The sequence below is a fragment of the Dama dama genome, chromosome 29, assembly GCF_033118175.1.
Source record: "Dama dama isolate Ldn47 chromosome 29, ASM3311817v1, whole genome shotgun sequence".
In the NCBI taxonomy this organism is placed as follows: Eukaryota; Metazoa; Chordata; class Mammalia; order Artiodactyla; family Cervidae; genus Dama; species Dama dama.
The window spans coordinates 37,078,582-37,103,081 of record NC_083709.1 but is presented as its reverse complement, the minus strand read 5'-3'; the positions used below and the strand labels follow the sequence as shown (position 1 = coordinate 37,103,081).

Here is a 24,500-nt window from a genome sequence, read left to right as displayed (position 1 = left end):
GCAAGGTGGGTGGTCTGCGAGCTGGCAGAGCTCAAGGCTGCAGGAGTTCACAGCCCCCTCTGGGGGACATGACGAATGGCCGCGCTGACAAATCCTGGTCTGCTTTCCATCTCGGAGCCGTGCACGGTTTCGCTTTCAAAGCAGGAAAACAAACCACGGGAAGCAGACACAACACTCACAGGCCACAAATGATACAGCCATTTTCTCCTCTCAAGTCAGGGACCTGCAAAAGGGAAAGAAAAACTGCTCTGTTAGAAATCCTTGATGAAGAGTGGATACAGAAATCTCCCCCAGGGCTTGGCCTGAAACCACCCCCCCGCCCCCTCCCTCGTCACCCCTCCTTCTGACCAGCTTGAGATTCAGTCCTTTCTGGTGCTCAGACCCATCTGATACTGGTCTTTTCCAGGGCTTCCCAGTTTGCACCAGCCCTGATGATCCCTAGGCCACTAAGGAAGGGCCACACAGTACACCAACCAGTCCATGTCTGCCGGATATGCTTCTAGAGTGCCACTAAAACCTCTTCTGAAGAAAAGACTCTGCAGGTAAAGGACGTTCACAATATTCTAATCTACTCTGACCTCACCTCCATTTTAAGGATGAGTCCAGTGAAGAAAGGAGGAGAAAAGAACAGTGTCATGAGAAGTGGGTTGATTTCTGTGACCCACTTCTCTCTGATGTTGCCTTGTCCCCATTCCCCTCTTTGACCCTCTGTTCCTTCCTTTAGAATGTGCGTGGTAATTTAAGGTTGAATTATCAAGAACCAGAAAGAACCATTAGAGAACTTTGTCTCTGTAGATTGTGAATGAAAACCATGTTAGCTAGCCAATGTAATAAGTGATTCCCCTGTTTCAGCCTCTCCCAGTTGGCAGACGGATCTCTGGGATGCCTGGGTCCTGTCTGCCACATGAGATCATGTCATGAAGCCTGTCTTCTCTGTGTTCTCACGGCAACATAGGAAATGTAGCAGACAATTGGGGTGGTCCCCTCCCCTGGCTGCATGTATATAAAGTGGCTTTGTCCCTAGCCATAGCTAGCTAAGCCAATCTGGACCAGTGAATTCCTTCTCTTCATTGTGTAGTGGTTAGCAGCAGGGATATGCTCATGCAAGAGGTGCTATAAAAATTAGGGCCATAAGTGTTGTGGGTAGACAGGACACTATGAGCAAAGTTGCTGCTGCTGCTGCTAAGTCGGTTCAGTCGTGTCTGACTCTGTGCGACCCCATAGACGGCAGCCCACCAGGCTCCCCCGTCCCTGGGATTCTCCAGGCAAGAAGTAGGGAGGATCAAATGAATAGAGTTCAGAGTAGGCTGTAGGGAGCACTGGGAAAGAAGGGTAAAGCCCCTGTTATATCAGGTTAAAGTACTTGGAATACTCTCTTAGGCAATTGGCAGACATTAGAAGGTACGTTAAATAAGGAAGTGAAATGATCAAATCTAAGTATAACAAAGTTAACTCTAGTGGCTCAGTGGAACATGGATAGGGAGTGAAGAGGTGGTTAGGAAAATCTATCTTAAATGGTTTATCTGTTCAGTTGTTCAGGAAAAAAGCCTATAGTGCTCACTGGGTGTCAAAGGAGAGAAGATAAGAGCTTTAACTGTGGTAATCCCTGTGAAAAAAAGGAGAAAGGGATTCACAACCCAGGTCCAACAAGGCTTGACAGCTGATTTGCTGTGGACATGAGGGAGGAGCGGGACTCAAGGGTAACCGAGGCCACAAAGGGACTGTGCATGCACGCGTGCTAAGTTGCTTCAGTCATGTCTGACCCTTTGTGACCCCATGGACTATAGCCCATCAGGCTCCTCTGTCCATAGAATTGTCCAGGCAAGAATACTGGAGGGGGTTGCCATGCCCTCATCCAGGCAATCTTCCCAACTCAGGGATTGAACCCACATCTCTTATGTCTCCTACATTGGCAGGTGGGTTCTTTACCACTAGTGGGAAGCCCACAAAAGGACTGACAGGCCATTATTCTGAAAGGGACATGTAGGAGGAGGGGCTCTTTGGGATGGAGTAGGGGGAGTGATCAGGATATATATCGAAATCTGTTTCCTCCCTGACTGATGAGGCTATCCTAACATTAGAGAACTATCCAGAGGTTTGGAATCAACCCACACCACCTACAAAACTAATGTGAAAACAAAGGAGTATATTTCATGATATGAAACAATCAGAATGTGCTAACAGGGAGGTCACGAAGGAAATGAATTATTAGGAAAGAGTGTGAGCCCAATACTAATATGAAAGCCCTTTTCAGGAGCAGAGGGCTTCTTAGAGATTCGTAGCAGGGCTAGGATACAGTCACCTTCAATGAGCGTGGGCTTCTTTGGAGAACTGAGATAAACATTTGGGCCCATGGCTGGACTTCTTTGGAGGAAGGATCTCAGGGGATGAGTAGAGCAGAAAATTTTATCTTCTGCCAGTTTTCTCTCCTTCTTGCGGGATCCCAGTGTTCTAGAACATTCCTCAGATGTGGTCTCCCACCACCTTCTTCTGAAATTCACACTTGGCGCTCTCTCTCTCTCTCTTTAATGCATACCACATGCACCTGTGTTTTGAAATATGGATAACTCTGACTTACTAGGGTATTTTTTCTGTTATCACCTGCTTCCCTGTAGAAATGTTAGAAAGACGGAGTGGGGGAAATCATAGAAAAAGCCTGGCTTTGGTGCCAGAAAAACCTGTTGTCAGATTCTACCTGATGTGACCTTGAGCAAGACACTGAGCTTCTCTGGGCCTCAGTTTGTTTAAAACTTCATTAGACTATTTCAGTAGTTGGGGTGATGTCTAAAAATATTCAGTACTTAGTAAGCATTTGGTAACTATGAGAATGACTGTGACTCTACACTCTTGTTTCACTGTTCAATATCGTAAATGGTCCCAGCTTATCTGCCAACAGGTAAAATTCTCTAGAAACAAAATTTTAGCAAATATCAGTGTGGAATTTATTCATGTTTTATTTAATTACTTAGGGCATTTAATGAAAGAATGAATTATTAAGTGAGAACATTGATTGTTCCCTGTGTATGGCAAGAAGATCTCCTGCGTGTGCTTAAAATAACTCCATAAAATGTAGATCAAGCCGTAGTAAATTAAAGAAAGGGAGAAATGGCACGAAGATGAAAAACAAAATTGAGCCTGCAAGTTTGCACAAAATGGTAGCCACACCCCAATGATCCCACATCCCTCCCACTCAGAATTCTGGCTCTCTGGAGTGCTGGTGGGTGCTGGGTTCATGAGCCAGAGTGAGACAAGCTCTCTCTGGTGTCTGTGTTCCTCCAGACCCTCTACCCTTCTTCACCCTACTCTGGGCCCTGGAAGCCTTGCTGTCTGGATTTTCATTGGGTCTGTCCAATGGGAAACCCTTGTAGGATGTGGGAATGAGGGAGAAGAGAGATCTGAGGTATTTATCGCCCTGATTCTCTCTACTGAGTCTCTCTCTGACATTTTCTGGGTTCTAGAAGTTGAGTTTCAGGTTCCCTCTCCCTCCCTCTATGGACCTAGAGATGGTGACAGCTCCCGTGTCTTTAGACCCAGGGGACTGGACCATCTCTCATGTGGTGTACTCTGCCTGTGCCTGTGTACTGTGCCTGTACTTTGCAAATAGTCCTTTCATTAAACCTTTCTAGAATTCTTTGGATTTGAGTGTGCCATCTGTTTCTTGCTGGGCAGTTAGCAGTTGATACCAGCCAAGTCACACTGATACAGAAGGCTGAGAAGACTGGAGGAAAGGAAGCAAAATGAGAAAACAGAAAATTAGAAAGAAGGGAGGCTATGACAGCCATGGAAAGTATCACTAGAGGACAGAGGGATAGAGAAGGCAGAAAATAAACTAGGATCACACTAATGGAGCAGAAAAGTGGCGTGTGGGGCAAAGACACGAAACACCAGCCTAGAGTCTAGGACTACCCCTCACACTTGGCCTCACCAGCCCTTGAGAACCTCTCGGGTGTCCAAGTAAAGCCAGTCAGAGTGGTCCACACATGGGCTGGAGTGCTTAGTGCAAGAGTAAATTGAATCACACATAAGGCAGTAACCTCTGAGTTACTTCACTGTGTGAAGACATAGTCTAGTAGCTGATAGTTAAAACGTATGTAATATAGCATCTTGAGATAAATCTGCATTATATTCCATACATTCCAAAAGGGAAAACCATATTTATTGAGGGTCTAGTTCTTGCCAAAACAGGTTTTTTGTAGTCCTCATAGCAGCTGAAAGGAGAATAGTGTTACCCTCATTTCATAGGTGAGGAAGTACCTTCAGTGAAACCAACTAACTGGCCTGAGCTACATAGCTTGTATGTTTCAGATGTGGGAGCTGACCAGTCTTTCTGATTTCATTGAGGAATTACGCTCTCTCAAAAACAATGAATCCTTATCCAGAGGGATCCATGAACCTTCTCAAATCCATGAACGTTTGAGGCACGACTAAACATTGCTCTGGTTTGCTTTCAGTTTCCAGAGGCAATGTCTTGATTCATTTTCCTTTCTAATGTTCCCCTCCTTGTGAGAAATAGACTTGTGTGTGTTAGCCAGAGATGGTGTGTGAACTGGGACTGGGGAGTGGTAATGGTGTGGTGGCTCAGATGGTTCAGAATCTGCTTGCAATGCGGCAGACCCAGGTTCGACCCCTGGGTTGGGACGATGCCCTGGAGAAGGGAATGGCTACCCACTCCAGTGTTCTTACGTGGAGAGCTCCTTGGACAGAGGAGTCTGGCTTGCTACAAGTCCATGGGGTCACAAAGAGTTGGACATGACTAGGTGACTGACACACTCCTACTGCTATAACGGTATGATGTGCTGTGCTCACGTTACGTTTCCAGGAAAACCGAGGCTGCTCGGTGAATTCCCAACACCACGTACTAGGGCAGGGTGACTCACGTTGTAACTGTGACAGGAGATTGTCACTAAGGGTATAATGATACCCCCTTGTGGAAGGTTTGTTTTGTTTTTTAATAATTTTTCTTAAAACAGGAAAGAGCTAATCAACATAAAATCTAGTTGATTCCACAACTGTGTAGTGAGTGACTGTTATATGTAGGACCCTGGGTTTGGAAGCTCCACCTCTTTAAGGCTTATTTAAACGTCAATTTTTACTAGAATTAATCAAACAAAGCACTACCAGGATCTTGGCCACCCTGCTTCCTTGGTGGCTCAGATGGTAAAGAATTTGTCGGTAGGGCAGGAGACCCAGGTTTGATCCCTGGGTCGGGACGATTCCCTTCCTGGAGAAGGAAATGGCAACCCACTCCAGTATTCTTGCCTGGAAAATCCCATGGATGGAGGAGCCTGGCAGGCTGTATGTAGTCTGTGCGGTCCAAAGAGTCAAACACAACTGAACAATTAACACTTTCAACTTTTACCTTTCAGAAGGGTTAACACCCAAATGCCTCTTAGGGGCAGCTGCATCTGCCCGTGAGACTGTAGCCTGTCCTCCTAAGTTTATTCTTTCTATTTCCTTTTCAGAGCAAAGAGGAAAAGAGGCACAGGAATTCCCAGGCAAGAAATACAGATAGTAAAAGCTGTTGCACGGAGCTCCTGGAAGGCTGGTGAGCAGGTGGGTAAGGATGTCAGGGTGAAGATATGGCGGGTGAAAGAGACTAAGGTTAAAGTAACCATGATTGCGTTTGAAGCCATATCAGCTCTTCCTGATTTCCTGTTGCAGACAGGAATTTTTAAAACATTTTAAAAGACATAAAGACATTTTAAAAGACATTAAAAAACATAAAAAGACAAGAAATTTTTAAACATATCTGATGTCCTTTTCATAAGAAAAATACCATAGGATTCCCTAGTGACTTCTATAACAGATTCTAAAAAGCATACAGTGGATGCAACGTTTGCATGAGGTGCATGAAGAGGTTAATGAAAGACAGTACCGGAATCCTATTAAATATGCCCCAGATACTCATATTCATGGATTTCTGATGCGAGTCTCCAGCCTGTACTGGTTTGGCATTGGGAGTGCATCAATAAGAAAGACATTGCACAACTGATACATTTAATAAATGTGATGATGAAGGAAAAGACTTGAATAGATCCTCTTCTGCAGGCAGTTAGGAAACTCAGAGCAGACACAAGACAAGTTAGTATGTCTTGGCCAAAAAGGAAGATGGAAAGAGAGAGTGATTATAAAAACACCTACCCATCCTTTCAGTGGCCGTTACTTAGCTATGGAAAAGGCAGCTTACAACAAACCAGAGACTGAGAACCAGCGCTGTAGGGAGATAGCTCTTGGGTCAGAAAAAATCCTCACTAATCCCTCCTTTGCAAAACATCAACAAGTACGTCTAATACTAGCAAAAGCTGAGCTTTCAATAAATCAGAAAACAATGGAGGTATTGTCTGAACTCGCCAAATAGTCCTTTGCTCCCACCACACAGAACACTCCAGGCTGTGTGCAGCCAAAACTCAGCCCAATCTTATCGAACTAAATTGATTTATGAGAGGAAAAACCTAAAAAGGGAAGCAGAGAAATAATGATATTAATTCTAATAATGCATTGACTAGTGCGCGTATAAATCATTCTCCCCACTGAGATTGATTTCATACAAATAAGAACTCTATGCATAAACTCGTCTTCAGCCACCCAGGCAGCCACCCAGAGCCTGCTCTTGCAGATAGAGCGCAAGAAAAAGGGTGGGGGGTCTGCTGGAAGTTCACAGAAGTCTTGCCTGAGAAAAGCCTGTGGGATCAGCCCCAGAGGTACGATGTAATTGGCCACACACACAAATGTTGCCGCATCCGAACATTTTTGGCAACTCATGAAAGCCTCGTTCCTAGAGGCCACTTGAGTGTCCAAATAAAAGGGGATTTTTGTTAGTGAAAACTGGAAAGAATAACCCATCCTAGGATCAGGCTAATAGGGCCTGGCCTGTTAAAATGTAACACTGGGCCGGCCAGAGTTTGAAGTGTTGCTGGCAAGGATTTGGAGCAGCCGTGAGGAGAGCCAAGCCTCTCTCACAAGGAAAACTCTGCTGGTGAGGGGAGCTTTCCACAGCCCAAAGAGCCTGTATGGCCCACCTTGAGAGGAGAGCTTCTTCTGGGACAGGGATCTTCCCGTACTGGGCTGAAGGGGGAGAGCTTGGGGTTGCTTCTGTCTCCCTCAGCACCTCGGGCTCCACTCCCCAGTTCCCTACTCCACCCACCAGGCTGTGCTTCGAGGCAAGTGAGACTTAGTGGCTGACCTCTGGGGCCGCTTCCGCACATGGCCTGGGAACAGCAATTGCTCTCCGTGTGTCTGCAGGGTGTTGACAGCCCTGGGCCGAGGGAGCTGGGGGAGGGAAGCAGAAACAGTGATGCTGTAGAAATCAGGCCACAGAGGCCTTCTCTTATCACCAAAGGGCCCCCAGCTGAAGAAAGTTCTACTGCTGCCTGCTTCACAAAGGAAATGCCTTCTCCTACTGCAGGCCAGTCTTGGCCTGTTTGAGTAGCAGAGGCCCCTAGGTTCTGCATCTAGTATTGCCAGATAAAATACAGGATGCCTGCTTAAATTTGAACTTCAGATGAACAACGAATGGTATTTAAATATGTGTGTCTCAGGTGTTGTATGAGAAAATACTATTTTAATTTGTTGTGTTAGGTAGAATTCTTAGACACCACCAATGACCCTGACTCTTGATTAATCTCCTCTGAAGTGTGGGTAACACCGGTAACTAAATAAACCATCACTGCTGTGATTGTCTTACATTACATAACAAAAGGGATTTTATGTTTGCAATATGCTATTAAGGTAACTAATAAGTCATGTTTGAGTTAATCAAAATGGATTAACTATTCCTATCCATATGAACCCTTTATATCTGGATCTAGAGGCCAGAGACAGACAGTGTCCAAGATTCAAAGCAGTAGAGAATTCTCTGCTGGCCTTGAAGGACAACACTCTTGTGTTGCAGGGAAGCCTCACAGCCAGGCACAATAGCCAGCCTCTAGAACCTGAAAACCAGAGAAAGCAATGGCACCCCACTCCAGTACTCTTGCCTGGAAAATCCCATAGACAGAGGAGCCTCGTAGGCTGCAGTCCATGAAGTCGCTAAGAGTCAGACACGACTGAGTGACTTCACTTTCACTTTTCACTTTCATGCATTGGAGAAGGAAATGGCAACCCACTCTGGTATTCTTGCCTGGAGAATCCAAGGGACAGAGGAGCCTGGTGGGCTGCCGTCTATAGGGTTGCACAGGGTCGGACACGACTGAAGTGACTTAGCAGAAGCAGCAGAACCTGAAAACAGCCCCAGTTAACATACAACAAGAAAACAGGGACCCCAGTCCTTTACCGCCATGAACTGGATTCTGACACCCTGAAAGAGCTTGAAGGAGGATCCCGGGCCTCAGGAGAGATGGCAACCTGGCTGGCCCTGATTGCCCTGGGAGACCCTGAGCAGAAACCCATCCATGTTATGCCAGACTCTGGACCCCTGCAAACTGAAGGAGGAAAATCCTTTTGTTTTCAGCAGCTAAGTTTGTGATAATACGTTAGGCAGTAATAGCAAATAAATATTTTTGCTGTATCTTAGAGCTCTATCTGTATCCTATGGTCTCTAAGGCATACTTGTAGAGGTTCCTGGTGTAGACAATAAGAATAGAAGATGTATGAAGGGGCAAGGCAGACCTGGATAAACTGGGCATCCACTTGTTAGCAACCTCAGTAGAAGAAGAGCAAAAGCAGGAAGACAAACCATAGTATTGTCTGCTCTGGTGCTCATGTCCTAGCAGGCAGGGGTGGTCTGGCCTCCTGGACCTCACAGCCCCCAAGTCTCAGTTTAGACCTGTAAACACACACACACACACACACACACACACACACACACACACATATGCACCCTTATATATACCTTGTCTCCAAGGGAGGAATGTGGGAATGTGCAAGACAATCTGTCCCTTGTCTCAGAGACAGATACAGTTAATACATCTGCGTATAAAAGTGTGGTGTCAGCCAGAGCCCATTACTGATCCAAAGCTATAGAAACACATGTGTTCTGTGTAAGGATAAAGTGTGTGTGTGTTGGAGGGTGGGTGTGAATATAAACAAAGAAAGCAAGGGCTGTTCTAGTCTAGAACTTCCTTGGGCATCAGTTCAGCTTCCATTCAGATCATGTAAACAAGTCTTCAGAGACTAAAAGAAACTTGGATATCATTTTTAAAAGGCTCAGAGGCTTGGTTTTGTGTTTCATTTATCCAAATGTTCTTTTGCTTATGGATTCCCCTAAATTTTCTTTCCAACCTCTTCTCAGCCCCTCTGGCCTCACACTACCCTTGAAAGTGGCCAGGAGGAAACTCTTAGGTGTCAGCCAGTCGGCATGGAGAGTTTCTCTTTCATCCCCTGAGTGTCTGGAGATGTGAGTTTAATGAGAGTCATCGACCTTTGAATTATACAAATGGACCTCTTTAGCAATCACTTCCCTCCCCAGTCCATACCCACCCTCAGCTTTTAATCTTCTCAATTATATTTCCTTTTCATTGATTACTACTTTGCTAACTTTCAGATTGAGCAGGCAGTAAAACCTTAGCCACACAGGTAATGCAATTGCTTTTTGAGCCTGACGCCTACATCTCACCTCCTGAGGGGGCTTTCAGGCCCCCCTCCCACCCTACTGGATCTTGGCAAGTCCATCAACCTTCAATTGATTTTGCAAAATGGCCCCTTCCAACCAAAGACCTGTGCAATCCTAGTTAGGAAGACAGAATTACCGTTTTGAGCTTTGGTAGCAAAGATTGGTGAGGCGGGGGTGAGGGGGGTGGGGAGGAGGGGGCGTGTTGCATGCTGCTGTAGGGAGTATGGGAAGGGGCCTCACAGAGGCTGGCTGTTCCCAGCTCTGCCTGGGAGTAGCAGGTGATAGGTTTGGGAGCGGGGAGTTCCGGGTTCTGTTCCCACCTCTGCTCTGACTTTCTGAGCGACCTTCGTTGAACTGCTTAAGTTTCTGTGCTTTCCTCTCTGTGCCATCTGGAAGGGGGAGACAATGACACTCGTTTGTGAAAATGCTTTGAGGGATCCTGGCATAAAAGATCCAATGTAAAAGCAAGTGATGGGCAATGCTTCCCATAAAGAGCCCCTTGTGTGCATCTGCAAGAGGCCCCACTTGAGGGCAAAGAAGAAAACTGGAGAAATTTCCTTGATATCAAGGCCAGGCAGAGGACGGACGTTCCTTGGGACGAGTTAGAAATCCCTGCTGTAGCTGGGGGCTCCAGAGCTATAGCTGGAATATGAGCTCGGCGAGGTGCATGCTGGGACCTGGCCAGCAGAACAAACAGATCTGAGGTCTCTGCACCAAGGAGGACCCTGTGCCATATCAGGATTAGCCAGGGGACCTGACCAACAGCAAGGGACGGGGCGGGGCGGGGGGGGGGGCGGCCCTGCCTCCCATGATTTACAGGCACTGATGCAGGGACCCGGCAGGGGAGGGGGGAGTCAGAGAACTTTGGGGACATTTTCAAAACTGGAGGTCGTTCAGAGGAAATTACTCAATAAAAACCAGGTTTCTCTAACTGAATAGATCAATTTACAGCTCATAAGGTGGAAAAAGTCTGAGACTTCAAGATTCTGGTTGGGCGGGTCTCCTAAGGTTTCCTCCCTTGGCAGAGCGGCTGTGGCTTTGGCTCTCTCAGGCCAGGCACCCCTTCTGTAGCTTTCAGGGCCAGCATTTTTTCTCTCATCTTGCTTCTCTCTTTCTCTGCTACTTAAATTTTTCTGGTTAAGATTCCTCCTCTCTTCTCTTACAAGCCTCCAACTTTCACCTCCCTACAGTCCTATTAGAGAAGCCCCTATTGTTTTTGTTTTCCTGATGATACAGTTCTTTTTTCATGGTTCGCCCCTCTTAGCTGCCTCCCCCTCCCTGTGGGTAGTCTCAGAGCCTCTCTTCCCTCTGTTTTCCCTTCAGGTCCCTAAAGCTTCTGCCTTTCTCCTCCAGCTGCCCATGGTCTGTTTTTCTGTGCACCTCTCAACCTCTCTATTTCTCCCTCTCTGCCTTTTATCTTCCTAGCCCCTCTCTTTGGTTGCTCTCTTGGCCTTTCTCTGTTGCTACTGCAGTAATTCATGATGAGCGTCCAGTAACACCATCACCTATTGACTGGACTTCTTTAAGTTAGCACAAAAGCAAGAGATTTCTCAGGGAGGCAGGATCCAGGACCCTGGAAGGAAGATAGACAGGACCCAGATGGAACTGTATTGGAATTCCATTATCCATCAATCATCATTCATTCATCATCCATCTATCTACTCATCGACCCATCCATCCCTTCATCCAAACCTTCATTTAATCATTCATTCAATGAACATTTGTTGATGTGTGCTACATGCCATGGACTGGGCTAGGCACTTGAGAGAAAATGGAGATCCAGTATAGACATGAGCCTTGATTTCAGTAAGGGCTAAGGAGAGGTATAGCGTTACCAAGAGACCATCTCATCAGGATAGGAGCTACTTAGGAATAGGAATTAGGCTGAGGGGAGAACATGCAGGCAGTGTACATGACTTTTGAGAAAGGCTGCCACTCCTCATCCCTCCCAAATCTTCTCCCATTGGCAGACCAAAGGCTCTAGTTCTTCTAGCAGAAGTCAGTGCCGCTGGGCATTGACTTCAAGTGAAACACATCCTGTGACCTGGAAACAGTGACTTGGTCTAAGTGGTAAATAAAAGTCATTAGTCCTTTCCTGGGAACAGCCTTTATGAGTGGGCAGAAGGCATTTGACACCTGAAGGTGGGAGCTTGTGGGAAGAAGTCACCTCTCAAATGTGGATGTGTCCCCAGGATGATGTACTTGCTCTGCACGGTTCTGGGGGTGGACTCTGAGGGTCTGAGGGAAGAGGCCATGCCTCCTCGCCAGCCTGCTCTTCCAGGTGTCAGCTGGCAGGCCCCACAAGCTGCTCCTTCCCTCTCTGGAGCCTCAGTCCTTCCATAAACTTTGGAGACCGGGTAGTTCTCGAAGCCCCATGCCTCCCTCCTCCCTCTCCCTGGCGTTGGTCACAAATTCTAAGCGGCCCTTGAGTTTCATGCCTTGATGGCCTGGTAATTGTTGTTGGAACTCGCCTAGGATGGATTTATGGTAATGAATTCACCTAATAGCAAACCCGTCACAGGCCTCTTTGCAGACAGGATCTTTCCCAAGTGAAGATATTAGAAAACCATTCTGCAAAGGAAAAGCAATACTGACTGGTGACTTCAAGTTTAGGAAAAAACACCACTGTTTGAGTTTTTCTCTTGGCCTCTAACTTTAAACACTTCATTGGCCAGTTGCTAACCAATACAGTTTTTGGCCAAGTTCCTGTTTATATTGGCACCAAATGTGTGTATCACAAGCAGTTTGTGTGTTTTGGGACATGTGTGTATGTGTGTGTGAATCTGTATATGTTACAAACTCCAAAACTTTTGAGTACAAGGTCTTGTGCTCTGCTTTTTGCAGATTGTTCTGTCTGTAGACTGAACTAGCAGGCAGAGCATCCGTGTGCATGAATGACTTGTTGTCAGTCACCCTTCCCCATCACAGCCACCCTCTGGCTTGGCCTGACCTGGCATGGAGCTCTCTGGCTTCCCTGGCCCCCTGTCCTACTGAGTAATGAATGAGTGAGATGGCCTCTGCCCAGTGAAAGGGGCTCCGGGGACAGTGGGTGCTTTTTGTGTCACCTCAGTCTGCAGGACCAGAAGGCAAATCATCAGGAATGCTTGGGATGAGGAGGAATTTGCTCCTAGCTTGAGCCTTGGCTCCATGTTTCTGTGGCTTGGCATTAAGCAAACAGCTGCTTTTTTGTTCTCTCCTCAAATTATTTGTCCAAACAAAAGGCAACTGTCATGGGGAGAAAAGTACAATTTTTCCAGCGCTTGCCCCTCTGTGTGCCTCTTCTCACAGCATGCTCTCTGACTGTGTGCATTTCCACAGTTCAGTGTCAAGTTTCCAGCTGACAGCAAGGCAGGGTCTGCTGCCCTGCAACGTGAAAGCCTCTCTGAAGCCTTCTGACCCAGCGCAACATCAGAGCTAAAGGCCAATTTCCCAGGATGGCACCTTCCCTGTCCAAAATCCCCAAGGATTTCCTAAGTCTGTAAATCATGAACTGAGAAACATTCCCTTGGAGACTGAAAGTTTGGGAAATCAGTGAATCCTAGAGGAAAGAAGATGCTCCCTCAAACTCCCATTTCTTTAGAAAGTTTTGTAGTTGGTTCTTCTGCCTGGCAAAGGATTGTTATTTAATTGCAAGTCATCCTTAAGAAAAGACCTGGGTTATTAGTTTGCATGTCTTTAGAATATGGTAAAATATGCTAAACAATGCAACGAAATGATATAGAATTTAATCTTCCTCTGAGGCTTATTGGGATTAGGCCATGTCCTTATCTGCCCAGCACACTCATGACTTTTCTTTAACACTTGGGGCAAATGTCATCTTTCTAGTGGGGACCTCCCCTGTCACCTGACCCAGAACTGCCCTCACCTCCCCTGCAGAATTAGGGCAGCCTCGTCCAGCCTCCCGTAACTCTCCTAGTACTAGCACGTCACAATGTTTACACTTTCTGTTCCGAAATAATTTCAGACTTATAGAAAAAATTGCAAGAAGAAGATAAAGATTTCCTACATACCAACGTTTCTCAACCCTTTTCTCAATATTGCCCCCTTTCCCCCCAACCCTTTCTAGATTTTTTTTCCTAATTACCTTCTGCCATGAAATTTTAATACCATAGATTTGCAGTAAATATGCTTGTGAACTCTCTGTATGTCTGAGCTTTACATGGAAAAAGAGTGAGTTTTGTTGCCCCCAAGAACAATTTCCATTCTTGTGAACACAGTATTGCCTCCTGGAGAATGTAGGCTGTATATCCTTTACCTAGATTCCCCACATGCTAGTATTTTCTTGTATTTGCCTTATTGTTCTTTCTCTAAATATGTATTGTTTAGTCGCTAAATTGTGTCCAGTTCTTTTGTGACCCCATGGACTGTCCATGTGCCCAGGCAAGACTAGTGAAGTGGACTGCCATTTACTTTTCTGGGGGATCTTCCTGACCTAGGAATCAAAGCTGTGGGTTTGCATCTCCTGCATTGCAGGTGGGTTCTTTACTGCTGAGCCACTGGGGAAACCCCTAAATATGTGTGCATACACACACACATACACACACATATATATACATAGAAATATACACATTTATTTATATATATACACAGTATATATTTTTTCTGAATTGTTTAACAGTAAGTTGAAGACATGATGCCAAATAATTTAGAAAGTGTTCTTGTAAACAAAAAGTTTGTCTTTGCATTTTAACAAAAAAAAATTTTTAACATTTCCATCTTTTCCATATGGCTGTAGGTTTCTCAGGGTCTACAACCTGTTTTTTACTATCTTTGGAGACTGAGTACCAGGATAGGGCCTAGAATATAGAAGGAGTTACCATAAAATAATACATTTCATTGAAATATAGCATATGCCGTGCATTTTGATATAATTTCCATATAATTTAATAGATATGATGAAATTGTTTCTCTTAGTATAAAATATATAATGTAAAATATCATATGCTGTACATAAAAATGCAAACCATTTTTGTTTATAAATGAATGGAAATCCCAGGGTCATCAGTATAAACTTAAATCACAAAGTAGTCTATAGTTTCAGAAGCTAGAGGAAATTGGAAAGTTTTCAGACTTTGGAAGTTGCTTTAAAAATAGCAAATAGCACACCAAGAAACTATTTACCTGATGTCAATGTCATAGAAAATTACTTGGAGTTGTCTGAGCATGGCACTTGCCACCTGGTCTCAGCGTTTGTGTTACTCTTTGGGAGACAGTGTAATACAGTAATTCAAACACTGTCCTGTCTTCTTGCATTCACTCATAAAGATTTATTGACAACCTTCCATTGACAAACAGGTATCAGAGGATCCTGAATTTTCTTTTTCATTTTCTATATACTGAAAAGTTGCCTAACCCGTATTTGCCTTGATTTCTTTGACTGCAACATGGATATCAATATATTGTGTCCTGGGGGTCTGCACATTGCTTAATGTGATATAGGATATGCTGGGGACTGATTCTTCATGGATTTTAGAATGAAAAATGTAGAACAAAGTTCCAGGGACTAAGATGACTCAAATAAGACTTATTCCAAGAATTTGGCATCATAGGTGTGAATACACTTGGTATGAATAGATAGCCATCCCACAAAATATGTAGCTGATGTACAAACGATGTAAAATATTTATGTTAGGTTAATTTATTTTAAAATAAATTATTTTGTTGAATTAAACTTTACCAATGAAACATTGACAACCCTAAGCATAAATGAGAAAAAAAGTAAGTATTTGCTGTTGTGACCACTATTTAAAGATTTTCTTGACTTTCTTGAAGATTGCCAAACCCTGCTGTTTCCTTGTGTTTCGTCCAGTCTATGCAGTCTGCTCACCAGATTACCCCAAATATCATCTGAGAGTCCTGAACTTGGGGGGTGAAGCTTGGGTTGGGGGAGCTGAGAATAAGCTGTGATGTTCAATGGTTAGAGAGTAAGACTATATCAAAAGCTAATTTTGTTGAAATCACAGTATTCACAATTGATGTTTCCATACTTTGTGCCTTTCATTTCCTCCACAGCAAATGGACAAGAGAAGCTATTCACATCTTCCAAACTCTGAGACAAGAGATCCTGGGACAAATCACTGTGAGGACTGCAGCCAGTTATGGCAGGAGGTCCCGTATCACTGAATCTGGAGCTGGAGGGGTCCAGGTGAGTAATATCTCATCCTGTAATGTTGTAGACAAAGTTAAGTCCCTGTGGATGGAGGTGACTTGGTTATGGTCACAGAACAAGTTACTGGCAGAACTAAGACTAAAGTCCAGGTTTAGCCCTAAGTCTTGGCGCTAGGATACTTTCTTTTTTTAAGTGCCCTCCTTGGAAAATTTAAAGATTAGTAGATGAGAATATGTTTTGTTTCCACTTCTTCAAAAGAAACATTCTGAATAAATTTAAATACCTTATGCACCATTACTTGAGATGATCAAAGGGTCCGATTAGATATCATACTAAACTCATGAGACTAAGAAACAGAATCAGTATTCTCATCCATTTTTAATTTCCCCATTTTGCAGATGAGAAAAATAGGGTCTAGTTGCACTATTTTTGGCACTGTGAACTTTCCTTGAAGATCTAGCAGAGTTTGGATGAGAATTTTTATCCTAACTCAGTTATCTGTGGAGTTTCTACTAGATTTCACTCTTCCGTAGTGGTGAGACTAGGTATTTTGGACAAGTGAAGTTTGATTTCACTTCTTTCTCATGTTTCCTTGTGAGTATCTTTTCTTTAAGCCTCAAGGTAACCTATTAGGGTGTATATTGGAACTCTTTTCTTCCATCCTCTGTCTGACTCCCTTGCAGTCCCATTCGTCTGCTGTTGGGCACAGTGGGTCCCAATAGGTTTATCATAAAAGTAATCTATACCAATGAATAAAATAGGCAATATGTTAGTCTATCCATATAGCTTGATGCCATAACTAATTAAATGTGTATATAGTGTAAACAATTCCCTCCCTTGTGGTAAACTAAACTATTTTTGAAATTTTAAGTCCCTTTCTTAAGAAAATTATATTTGCAGCAAAAAGGATAAGATACAAAGTGACTGGTGAAAAACTTAGAACATTCTTCCATTTTGCAGGAGACACCAGCAGTCATTTTGCTGGAGATATTGATCAGCCAGAGAATACGCGTCTGTGAACTGGGTAAATCCAGGGGCAGGACTGGAGGCAGGTTTACCTGAAGTAAGCAACAATGTCTGGTGGAATGAGGAGCCTAACATTCTAGGTGACAATTTTTACATCCAATTCACTGGAAATATGGTTGAGTTTCTTGGTAGGAAAATTAATTTTTTTAGCACTAGGGCCTCTGAACCAGCAGAGTTCCAAGAATGAGAAGTAAACATTTAAAAAGTCCAGCATTGGGTGAAATACTAAGGGTTCCTTTCCTATTTCTGCACTTTGGTTGGTGGAATTATGTTTTCCAACTGTGGAAGAAACACTATATATTGGTCACTGGTTCACAGCATATGTCACATCCTATTGTTCAGTTGTGTCTGACTCTGTGACCCCATGCCAGGCCTCCCTGTCCTTCACTGTGTTGCATTCTACAGGACTCAATCCAAACTCGTAATGTGGTATCTTCCATTTGCACCTGAAACTGAGTGTCCAAGTCCATTTTACCATTCTGTGAGACTGGCTACTTCTGGGTGTTGGGATACATAGTAACACAATGGATGCCATCAGCTCAGTCTGTTGCCTCACTTTTTTTGGTTGAAAATTAAGCAAGACACAGAAAGAAAACCATTAAATAAAATGTGATCACTGAACTTCATCAAAGTTCAAAGCTTCTACTCTTTGTGAAGCTATTAAGAAAATGAGGTAAGTCACAGATTAGGAGAAAGTATTCATATTTATATATCTGATGAATGACTTGTTTACAAATATATAGAGGACTTTAACAACTCAATAAGAAAATCAATTAACAAGGGGCAAAATTTGAACAGAGACTTCACAAAAGATATAAAAATATCTAATAAACCCGTCTCAACATCATTAGACATCAGGGAATGAAAATTAAAACTACAATTAAATAGTTCATCGCAGCACTGTTTATAATAGCCAGGACATGGAAGCAACCTAGGTGCCCATCAGCAGACGAATGGATAAGGAATCTATGGTACATATACACCATGGAATATTACTCAGCCATTAAAAAGAATTCATTTGAATCAGTTCTAATGAGATAGGTGAAACTGGAGCCCATTATACAGAGTGAAGTAAGCCAGAAAGATAAAGACCAATACAGTATACTAACGCATATATATGGAATTTAGAAAGATGGTAACGATAACCCTATATGCGAAACAGAAAAAGAGACACAGATGTACAGAACAGACTTTTAGACTCTGTGGGAGAAGGCGAGGGTGGGATGTTTTGAGAGAACAGCATCAAAACATGTATATTATCAAGGGTGAAACAGATCACCAGCCCAGGTTGGATGCATGAGACAAGTGCTCGGGACTGGTGCACTGGGAAGACCCAGAGGGATGGGATGGGGAGGGAGGTGGGAGGGGGGGATCGGGGTGGGGAACCCATGTAAATCCATGGCTGATTCATGTCAGTGTATGGCAAAAACTACAATATTGTAAAGTAATTAGCCTCCAACCAATAAAAATAAATGGAAAATAAAATAAAAATAAATAAATAAATAGTGCTAAACTACACCTACTAGAATAGCTAAAATTTAAAACATTTACAGTACTAGATACTGGAGAGGATGGGCAGCAGCCAGAACTCTCCTATATTTTGATGAGATTGTAAGATGGTATTTTGAAAAATAGTTTATTGGTTTCTTTCAGATTTAAATATGCACTCACCATATGCCCTCAAAATTCTACTCCTTCAGTGTCTACCCAAGAGAAACAAAAATGTATGTCCAAACAAATACTCTACAAGAATATTTATAACAGCTTTATTCATGAGAACTATAACCTGGAAACAACCCAAAAGTTTATTAATGGACAAAAAAATTGTGGTGTGTCCATACAACGTGTTATTTCTCATTAATAAAAAGGAGCAAATTGCTAATATTACTGATACATGTGACAGAATGGAGCAGTCTCAAAAATATTACACTGAATGAAAAAGATCCCAATACAAAAGAGTTAATACTGCCTGATTCCATTTATATAAGTCTCCAGAAAAGATAAATCAAGTATATAATGACAGACTTAGTGGTTGCCTGGGGCTAGGTTCAGGGACTGGAGTAGGGATTGATGTGAGGGGGCATAGGAAGCATTCTGGTTGGAAGAATATGTTCCTTGTCTTGATTGTGCTATGGTTTCTCAGGCATATAAATTATCAAAAGTCATTGAAATGTGCGCTAAAATGGGCTTGTTTTATTGTATTGTACTTACTTCAATACAATAAAACAGACGGAGAAGCTCTATATCATCAGCAAGAACAAGAGCTGGAGCTAACTGTGGCTCAGCTCATCAGCTCCTTATTGAAAAATTTAGGTTTAAATTGAAGAAAGTAAGGAAGACCACTAGGCCATTCAGGTATGACTTTAAGCAAATCCTTTATGATTATATAGTGGAGGTGACAAATAGATTTAGGGGATTAGATCTGGAAGATAGAGTGCCTGAAGAACAATGAATGGAAGTTTGTAACATTATGGTACAGGAGGCAGTGATCAAAACCATTCCAAAGAGAAAGAAATGTAAGAAGGCAAAGTGGTAGTCTGAGGAGGCTTTACAAATAGCTGAAAAAAGAAGAGAAGTGAAAGTCAAGGGAGAAAGGGAAAGATATACTCATCTGAATGCAGAGTTCCAGAGAATAGCAAGGAGAGATAAGAAGGTCTTCTTAAATGAACAATGCAAATTGAAGAAAACAGTAGAAATGGAAAGACTAGAGATCTCTTCAAGAAAATTAGAGATATCAAGGGAACATTTCATGCAAAGATGGGCACAATAAAGGACAGAAATGGTAAGGACATGACAGAGGCAGAAGAGATTAAGAAGAGGTGGCAAGAATACACAGGACTATACAAGAAATGTCTTAATCACCTAGATAACCATGATGGTGTGGTCCCTCACCTAGAGCTAGACATCCTGGAGTGTGAAGTCAAGTGGGCCTAAAGAAGCATTACTATAAACAAAGCTAGTGGAGGTGATGAAATTCCAGCTAAACTAATTAAAATCCTTAAAGATGATGCTGTTAAAGTGCTGCACTCAGTATTTTAGCAAATTTGGAAAACTCAGCAGTGGGTACAGGACTGGAAAATGTCTGTTTTCATTCCAAGTCCGAAGAAAGGCAATACCAAAGAATGCTCAAGCTACTGCACAGTTGCATTCATTTCACATGCTAGTAAGGTTATGCTCAAAATCCTTCAAGCTAGGCTTTAGCAATACCTGAACCGAGAACTTCTAGATGTATAAGCTGGATTTAGAAAAGGCAGAGGAACCAGAGATCAAATTGCCAACATTTGTTGGATCATAGAAAAGGCAAGAGAATTCCAGAAAAACATCTACTTTTCCTTCATTGACTATGCTAAAGCCTTTGACTGTGTGGATCACAATAGACTGTGGAAAATTCTTCAAGAGATGGGAATACCATACCACCTTACCTGTCTCCTGAGAAACCTGTATGCAAGTCAAGAAGCAACAGTTGAAACTGGACATGGAATAACCGACTGGTTCAAAATTGGGAAAGGAGTACAACAAGGCTGTATATTGTCACCCTGTTTATTTAACTTACATGCACAGTACATCATGGAAAATCCAGGGCTGGATGGATCACAAGCTGGAATCAAGATTGACTGAAGAAACATCAAAAAAACCTCTCAGATATGTAGATGATACCACTCTAATGGCAGAAAGTCTCTTGATGACGGTGAAAGAGGAGAGTGAAAAAGCTGGCTTAAAACTCAACATTAAAAAAACTAAGATGATGGCATCTGGTCCCATCACTTCTTGGCAAATAGATGGGAAAAAAAGTGGAAGCAGCCATAGATTTTATTTTCTTGGGCTCCAAAATCACTGCAAATGGTGAGTGCAGCCATGAAATTAAAAGACACTTGCTCCTTTGATGGAAAGCTATGATAAACCTAGACAGTGTATTAAAAAGCAGAGACATCACTTTGCCAGCACAGGTGTGGATAGTTGAAACTATAGTTCTTCCAATAGTCATGTACAAATGTGAGAATTGGGTCATAAAGAAGGCTGAGTGCCGAAAAATTGATGCTTTTGAATTGTGGTGCTGGAGAAGACTCTTGAGAGTCCCTTGGACTGCAAGGAGATCAAACCAATCAACATAAAGGAAATAAACCCTGAATATTCTTTGGAAACACATTTGATGCTGAAACTAAAGCTCCAGTAGTTTGGCCACCTGATGAGGAGAGCTGACTCACTGGAAAAGCCTCTGATGTTGGGAAAGATTGAAGGCAAAAGAAGAAGAGGGCGTCAGAAAATGTGGTGGTTAGATAGCATCACTGAATCAATAGACATGAATCGGAGCAAACTCTGGGAGTTAATGAAGGACACGGAGCCTAGAGTGCTACAGTAAATTAGGTCACAAAGAGTTGGATTCAACTTAGTGACTGAACAACAACTTATACCTCAGGAAACTTGTTTTTTATAAAAAGTGTATGCTTATATGATATTGGATATAATCACCTTGTGATTCTATCAGAACTTGTACTCTTCATTGTGAATCATCTTTCAGGGATTGACATGGATTCCAATGAGCATCCTAACCTGAACACTTCAAGCTCCATTAGACTCACTAGTCAGAAGACCTGCTGGCAGAATGACTTGTGTTGTGGCCTGAATCAGCTTCTCCAGCCTTGGACTCCACTCAAGACTTAATAACCTTATGCCTTACTCAGCAACATGGTCAGAGGAGGACATCCATATGTGGTATGTATTGACCCAACAAAGGCCAATAAAAGTGTTGCTCATTCTTAGTGGTGATATATGTATGATACAACAGTATTTCTTTCATCTTGGAGGAACTATTCTAGTATTACAGAAACATGAGCTTCTAGAAATGCCCCTGAGATCCATGAATTTCCATTGGATGTATCTCCCCACTTGTGACACATGTGTGCTTTACCAAAATATCTCATCCTGTCTGCTTACCTGGTTGATTAGCCTGGTGTCAGCTAAACTGTGGTCCTGCAGAACATTCCATGGAATAACAAGAGGATCAATAATCTTTCCTGATCTAAGTTATGGCACAAAGCAGAGTCCTGAGGCCAGGGTGGTGAATATGTATTATTATTCCTGTCAGATAAAAGCAAATGTCTTCTGATAGAGCGTGTACATTCACCAGGTCAGCGGGATTAGATAACTAATTTGGTGACTTGGCAACAAGCTCTTCTGCTGTCCCAGCTATTACTCATGCCAGTCGTGGGAATTATGAGTCAGATAAGAGAGAACCATTTATATGAGGTCAGTGGGGAGATATTTTGGGAAATATTACTTTTCCTCATACCATATCTCTTTATAAACTGTGACAGCCCCACTGTGTGATCTAGCCGTTGATACTATGATAGCTTAGATTTGCAGGGAACTTTAGAACTTATAAAGAAATAGCTTACAAATGTATTTATTCACATTTCCTTCACAGTAGGTCTATGGAACAGAAAGAGCAGATATTATTTTCTTTTTTCTAAAAAAATATTTATTTGGCTGCACTGGGTCTTAGTTGCAGCATGCAGGATCTTCTTGTTCCATGACCAGGGATTGTACCTGGGCCCCCTGCATTGGGAGTGCAGAGTCTTAGTCACTAGACTACCAGAGAAGTCCCAGGGCAGATGTTATTTTCAAATTTGGAATGACTGCTACATGACCATGTCAGGATTTGAGTGTAGATCTCTCTGATTCCACAGCTGAGCTGCCACCATGCCTCTTAAAGCAATGCCATTCCTAATATGTGGGTTAGTTAAATTCAGCTGAACATACTTAATGGTGAGAAATGATATCTACACAGCACTTAGTACAAGATAGAAGAGTCACTTGTTGTTTAGTCTCTGAGTCTTGTCTGACTCTTGACAGCCCCGTGGACTGTAGCCCGCCAGGCTCCTCTGCCGATGGGATTTCCCAGGCCATAATACTGGAGCAGGTTGCCACGCCCTCCTGTAGGGGATCTTCCCAACCCAGGGATGGAACCAGTGTCTCCTGCGGCTCCTTTACCGCTGAGCCACCGGGGAAGCTCACTAAGTGGCGGCTCCTGCCAAGGCTGACATACATACGTTTAGGATGTGCCAAGTGCTGGGAATACAGATGAGGTCCTCCCCTTGAGGAGCATGGTGTGGGAGGATAAAGCAGAACTCGCTGAGGCATCTGCTTCCAAGATTGCCTCAAAAAGCCAGCGGCCCTGATTAAAAAAAGAAAAAAAAAAAAAGATTACCATTTGAATTCTGTTTAGGCCAGGCAAATTAAGGCTGGTGGTGGAATGCCCAGGGTTCTTTATGGATCAGAATTCTGTCCCTTCTCTGATGTGCAGGTAGGTTCCTCCCAACCCCAGTGATTTGCTCTGAAAGCGACACCCACAGAGCAGGTTGCTTGGAAAGACGAGTGCAGTGATCACTGTAAACATTCCACTTTTCAGCTTAGCCAATGATCATTGCCTTATTTCTTGGATCTAATGTGACTTATTGAGGTATAAAAATCAGCTGGAACACCTTAAGGAAGAGCACCCTGGAATGAGCTTCCTATCTCTGTGGGGTCACCCAGGAAGCGTCCACATTCATATCACTTCTCAGCGTTCACAGGACAGAAGAGTCAGATGGGTTGGGGGTAGCAGAGAGGCAGAGTGAAATTGCTTACGCGGTCCAGAGAGGGAGGAGGCTGACCTGGGCATTAGAGAGGTTTCTCTGACACCCAGGGGCTCCTGAGGTGCCCTGGTGCCCCCAAGGGCTTTCCCTAAGGGAGGACAAGAAGCATTCCGAGTGGCTGCTCGGGGTCTGCATGGCGCTGAGAGTGGCCTGGTTTGGTTGGATTTCTCTTGTTTTTGTTTTTCTGTTTTTCAGAAACGGTCACCAAATTCCCATCATTCTTTGTATGCAACACCCATTAAACCTAAGCGATTTTCCAAGACAAAGAAAACATCATGTCTGGGAACACGTGCCAATAAGAAGTACATGACCTTCTCTTGCTGGGGCACTGGTATTTTTAAAGCAACAAATGCTTGATATTGAATATCCCATCAAGGCTCCCTTCTGAGCAGATCCAACAATTGTCCTGGGGAAGAAACAATCTGAGAAATGCCCCCAAACCATTATGGGGTACCCACAAAAACAGCTCATCAAATTCTTCTCCCTAATCAGGAAGGCAGGGGGTAGTGTGTGTGTCTGTGTGTGTGTGCGTGTGTGATAGAGAGAGGTGCTTGGCATGGTGCTTGAGACCCATTGTTGTCCCCTTATCAACCTTTTGCTTACCCCTGTAAAAATACAACACAACTTCTCTCCGAGAACATTTTCCAACCAGAGGTCTCTGCCTCAAGGCAAATGCATCAACTCTTCTGGCCCCTGCACAGGCCTTCTGGAAGCCGAGCGCCCTCACTTGGCTAAGTAAATATCAAAGTGCTGGGGCTTGTGAGCAGGTGGAACTGAGCCCGGTGGGCCTGAGCCCCAGCCATGGCCTTTCTGATCCTTTGTTTTTCAGCAGCAAGTGGAGGCGAAGGCAAAGGTGGAGGGAAGGGAAATGTGATCTCCAGTGAATTGCAGTGTTTTGCTTTCTCTAATCCTATTCAGGTGGTGACTGTAGCAAAAAGGAAAAACAGGCCAATATATAGGATGCAGAAAAACCCTGATTATTACCCCGATGAATGTGCATTGGCGGAATTGAATTCAAGTCGCAGTGATTCATTATTAATGGGTCCCAAGTTCTGACCCAGGGTGGAGGTGGGGCTCTTGTGAAGGCGGAGATGGTGGCTAAGGGAGGGTCTCTGCCCTGGAGAGGAACTGGGCCTGGAGCAGGCGGTCCCTGAGCCTGGCCCAGACCACAGCTGGCCCA

At 43.6% G+C, this 24,500-nt stretch overlaps 1 long non-coding RNA gene across 1 annotated transcript; it reads left to right on the top strand.

The window, feature by feature from the left end:
• Nucleotides 1-410: 410 nt before the first annotated feature.
• Nucleotides 411-21,378, top strand: LOC133048718 (uncharacterized). The gene is made up of 4 exons (XR_009691110.1): nt 411-542; nt 5,463-5,553; nt 15,563-15,695; nt 21,205-21,378. It is a non-coding gene; the product is annotated as an uncharacterized LOC133048718 (long non-coding RNA).
• The last annotated feature ends 3,122 nt before the right edge of the window (nt 21,379-24,500 follow it).